This window comes from Lactuca serriola, chromosome 5 (genome assembly GCF_051521515.1).
Source record: "Lactuca serriola cultivar US96UC23 chromosome 5, Lser_US96UC23_V15, whole genome shotgun sequence".
Classification (NCBI taxonomy): domain Eukaryota; kingdom Viridiplantae; phylum Streptophyta; class Magnoliopsida; order Asterales; family Asteraceae; genus Lactuca; species Lactuca serriola.
Window position 1 is genome coordinate 342,151,913 of NC_136412.1, and position 5,940 is coordinate 342,157,852.

Genomic DNA, 5,940 nt, shown 5'->3' on the forward strand with positions numbered 1-5,940 from the left:
CACATAGAAATCACATCATGCAAAAGCATACAAAATACTCTGTCACATAACTCTAATTACCACTCTAGGTAAAGTATAGTAAGAAGACTCACCTCGGGAAACTCGGTAATCTCGAACTCTGTAAAATCTCGCCTAGCCTCCGCCTAATCATATGAAATAAATACTCTTAATCAATACATCTCTCAAGGCTAGACTATTCCCTCTCTTGGTACTCTCAAAAAGGTAAAAGACCATTTTACCCCTCTCATGGCTCAAAGACCCTAAAGTTGACCAAACCCTAAAAGTCAACAAAAGTCAACCCTCCGGGTTACGCTGTGCGTACCAAACATGTACGTTGAGCGTACCCGGCGTCCTCACAGAAATGGGGTGCGCGACCCCTTACGCCGCACGTATTGGGATTACGCCTCGCGTAACTCCCAGTTTCAGACTCGTAAGCTCTTGAGATCTTAAACAGTTAAGACCCACGTCCAACTTCTAGATATGACCGTTTCTAAGCCTCTTAATCCATAAAGTTGGTGGCTTTAAGCCTTTGCATGGCTGGACAAGGAACTAACACCCATAACATTGCATTTCCAATCCCTAGAAAGCTCCTAACTCAAGCATGACCTCATAACAACGACCAAGTTTGGATTTTTATGGATCTATAGCACAAATATCACTGAAATGGGATAGATCTAGGTCCATGGAATCCATTACACTCATAAAGTCTCCACCTTTGGGACTTTTAACCCTAGAAATGGTCCATGCAACATCAAACCAAATAAAGAGGAAAGTTTTGAACTTTATACCTCTAGATGAAGCTCCTTTCTCTAAAGATCTCAGATCCAAACTTTCACTTCAAGCCCTAGCCTCCACAAGATCCTCTCCTTCTTCATCACTAACACACCAAGACACTTTTAGCTCCAAAACACACACACTCAAGCTAAGGACGATGGAAGGCTCTCTTAGGGTTTCACTCTCTGATATGGAGGCTGAGAAATGAGCCTTAACATCCTTTAAATAGTGCACAAGCCAAAAAAATTTAGGGTTTGCATCTGGACTCGTTACGCCCAACATAAACCTGGGTACGCCCAGCGTACCCTGGTGAGTCCGCGTCCAAATTAAGTGCATGAGTACGCGCAGCGTACTCCCCAGTACGCCCAACGTACTCATTTGCTACAAGAGCTCACTCAAGGGACTAATCTTGACAACTTAACAAAATGGAAGGGTTAAATAGCTTTACCAGAATTTCGGAATGTTACAATTCTCCCCCACTAGAACTAGAATTCGCCCTCGAAGTCTCATGCCGAAAACAACTCCGGATGTTGCTCCCGCATCTCTGACTCCATCTCCCAAGTTAGCTCGGACCCCCTCCGATGCTGCCACTGGACCTGAACCAGAGGCACCTCCTTGTTTCTCAGAACCTTGACCTTCCGGTCCAAGATCGCGATCGGTCTCTCAACATAATTAAGACTCACGTCCACCTGGATATCCTCCAACGGCACCACTGCCAACTCGTCGGCCATACACTTCCTCAGCTGAGACACGTGGAAGGTATCATGCATCTGGCTCAGCTCTGGAGGTAGCTCCAAACGATATGCTACCTTGCCTACCCTCGTGATCACTCTAAACGGTCCAATGTACCGGGGCCCCAACTTGCCCCATTTCCTGAATTGGATCACTCCTTTCCAAGGAAACACTTTCAGGAGTACAAAATCTCCAACCTGAAACTCGATCTCGGATCGACGCCTATCCGCGTAACTCTTCTGGTGACTCTGGCCGTTAGTAACCTCTGTCTAACCAACTATATCTGCTCTGTCGTCTGAAGCACTATCTCAATGCTGCCCATCACTCGCCACCGTACCTCTCCCCAACAGATGGGAGTCCGACACCTCCTCCCATACAACAACTCAAAGGGAGGCATACCAATGCTCGAATGGTGGCTGTTGTTATAGGAAAACTCAGCCAAGGGAAAATGCGTGTCCCAACTCCCTCCGAAATCCAATACACATGCCCGAAGCATGTCCTCGAGCGTCTGAATCGTCCGGTCACTCTGTCCGTCCGTCTGTGGGTGGTAAGCGGTACTGAAATGCAGCCTAGTACCTAACTCCTCATGGAACTTCTTCCAGAACCTGTAAGTGAAACACACATCTTGATCTGACACAATCGAGATCGGTACACCATGTCGCGATACCACCTCCCTTACATACACCTCTGCTAGCCTCTCTGCGGAAGAGCTCTCACTAATAGCAAGAAAATGAGCGCTCTTTGTCAGCCAGTCGACGATCACCCAAATTGCATCGACGCCTCTCGCAGTCCTCGACAATTTGATTACACTGGGAAACCTGAAGCGGCTGCAACTTGCCATGTGGACACTGGTGCTCGGCCTTAACCCTGCGACAGGTCAAGCACCTCTCTACAAACCACGCCACATCTCTTTTCATGCAGGGCCACCAATAATCTCTTTTCAGGTCCAAATACATCTTAGTGGCACCGGGATGGATCGAAAACCTCGACCTGTGTGCCTCCTCCATCAAAATGGCATGTGCCCCGCCCTTAAATGGCACCCAAATCCGGCCCTAGAAGGTCATAAGCCCCCGGCTATCGACAATGAACTCAGATATCTGCCCGATTACCCACTCTCGCTTGCGGTTCTCCGGTCTCATGGCCTCTACCTGGTCCTCCCGAATGGTGTCCAACATTGGAGTCATTACTGTCAACCTCAGACAAACATCTCACAATGGGGCACTCTCTTCCCTGCGACTCAAGGCATCGGCTACCACGTTAGCCTTGCCCGGATGGTACAAGATCTCACACTCATAATCCTTTACCACGTCCAACCATCTCCTCTGACACATGTTCAGGTTGGGCTGATCCATCAGATACTTCAAGCTCTTGTGGTCCGTATATATGGTACACCGAACCCCATACAAATAGTGATGCTAGATCTTGAGGGCGAAAACCACATCCCCCAACTCCAGATCATGGATAAGATACCTCGTCTCATGAGGCTTCAGCTGTCTCGATGCGTATGCTATCACCTGCCCTCTCTGCATCAGCACCGCACCCAGTCCCAATATCAACGCGTCACAATATACCACAAAGTCCTCTATTCCCTCCGGAAGGGCCAACACTGGGGCTTTGCACAATCTCTGGCGAAGTGTCTCGAATGAGGCTTGCTGCTCCGGGCCCCAACTGAAAGCCACGACCTTCCGGGTTAGTCTGGTGAGAGGAACAACAATTATGGAGAAATCCTTGATGAATCTCCGATAATAACCGGCCAACCCCAAGAAACTCTTGGTTTCCGAAGGGGATCTCGGCACCTCCCAAATCATCACCGCCTCAATCTTGGCCGGATCGACCAATATCCCATTCTGGTTGACGAGGTGTCCTAGAAACTGGACCTCTTGTAACCAGAAATCGAACTTGGAGAATTTGGCGTAAAGCCTCTCCGATCTCAAAACTCCGAGGATCTCCCTCAAATGCTCCTCATGCTACTCTCTGGATCTCGAATATACCAATACATCATCAATGAACACGATCACCGAACGATCCAACATCGCCCTGCACATCCTGTTCATGAGATCCATGAACGCCGCTAATGCATTGGTGAGCCCGAAAGGCATCACCACGAACTCGTAATGCTCGTAATGAGTCCTGAACGATGTCTTCTGGATATCCTCATCACGCACCCTCATCTGATGATATCCAGACCTCAAATCAGTCTTGGAGAACCAAGACGCTCCCGGAAACTGATCAAACAAATCGTCGATCCCCGGTAAGGGGTAACGGTTCTTGACCGTTAGCTTGTTCAACTCCCGGTAATCAATGCACATCCAGTGTGAACCATCCTTTTTCTTGACAAAAAGGATCGATGCTCCCCACAGCGAGCTACTCGGCCGTATAAACCCCTTTCCCAGTAGCTCCTGAAGTTGCAAGGATAACTCCTGCATCTCTAGAGGTGTAAGGCGATAGGGTGCCTTGGCGATAGGCGTTGCCCCCGGAACCAAATCGATACGGAACTCCACTTGCTTCTCGGGAGGCACACCCGACAACTCCTCGGGGAAAACATCTGGGAACTCACGCACTATCGGGACCTCATCGACCGACCTCGGTCTCTCTACACCTACTCTCGTATCCACCACATAAGCCACAAACCCACTACAGCCTTACTGTAGACTCTACCTCGCTCTCGCGGATGAACAAAATGCTGACCCAGAACAGGTACCCTCACCATAAACCGTAAGAACTCCCCCACTAGGGTCTCGTATGGTCACCAGCTTTCGATCGCAGTCGATAACCGCTCCAAACCTACTCAACCAGTCCATGCCCACAATGACACAAACATCTCCCTTAGCAATTGGGACCAAATCAATCGGAAACTCAACGCCGAAGATCTCGAGTACAAATCCTCGAATCACATCAGTGGCATACACTGCTCTCTCATCAGCTATGGAAACTCACAAAGGTCAACTCAATGCCTCTCGATGAATACTGATGTGTTGACTAAAGGATAATGACACAAAAGACCGACTCGCACCCGAGTCAAATAACACCAAAGTAGGTACAGAACTCACAAGAAATGTACCTATGCATATCATAATATAAGCATAACACGAAAAACTCAAAATAAACATATGAAAGAATACATACCAGCCACAACATCTGGCGCCGCGCGGACCTCCTCCGCTGTCAACTAGAAGGCTCTCCCATGAGCCTTTGACCTCCTCCGCTGTCAACTGGAAGGCTCTCCCTGCGATGACCCCCGCAACTGCGGACACTCGACAAGGTTGTAAAAATCGCTTGACGTTTAGCTAGTCGGTGGACTGGGGTTAAGGGATTAATCGGCAAGGCGGAGATTAATCGGGGGATTAATTGGGGACCATTAATTGCTAGTTTGTTGAATTTTAAAAAATTAAATATGACTAATATCATATAAAAGTTCATAAATACCACTAATATCATAACAAAATAGGTTATTATCATTAATAAAAGACTAATCATACCATAAATAGTTTCTATTGAGATATAACTTCTTCAAAGTGCTCAAATGTCATCGAGTTTTACTGCTTCACTCATTGTGTATGCAAGGATTAATCGTTAGGCGCCCTCTAATCGGTCGAGTAGCGCCTAGGGATTAATCAGAGATTAATCGGGACCTTGTCAGGATTTTTACAACACTGACACTCGGCCTTCCGGTGTCCGGTCTAGTTGCAGTGAAAACAGACTGCAAACTCCTTGGGGTAATCCTTGGCCATGTGCCCTTCCTTGCCACACTTGTAGCAAGACCCTGCTCTACAAACCCCCTCATGACCCTTGCCGCACTTGCCACAAGTGCGGCCCTTCTGGTTCCCTGATCTCGAATCGGCGGGCTTAGCCCGCTTGGCAGCCGGCTGGGACTGTGCCGGTCGCCGATCCCTCCCCTGAGACTCTGCCTCCTCCTTGGCCTGAGTCTCTAGCTCAATCTCCCTCTTCCGAGCATTTTCCTGAAGCTCGGCAAATGTCTGGTACGTCGAGTTTGCCACGAACTCACGGATGTCTCTCCTCAAAATACTCAAATATATGCTCATGCGTGCCTGCTCGGAAGACACATACTTAGGGCAGAACATCACATTCTCATGAAATATCCAGGTGATCATCGTAACAGACTCGGTACCATGCTTGAGGGTTAGAAACTCCTGTGCCAAACGTTCCCTTTCCACCGGGGGAACGTACTTATCTCGAAACATAGTGATGAACCTCTCCCAGGTCACCGCAGCGAGCTCTGTAGAAGTGAAGTGTGCTGTCACAAACTTCCACCAGTCCTTCGCTCCCAAGCGAAGCTGGTTCAAAGCGAATTGTACCCTCAGATGCTCCGGACATGAACATGTGTAGAAGAACCCCTCAATGTCAGAGATCCATCTCATCGCGACTATCGGATCTTGAGTCCCATAACAACTCTGGTGGCTTCGTGTTGCTGAA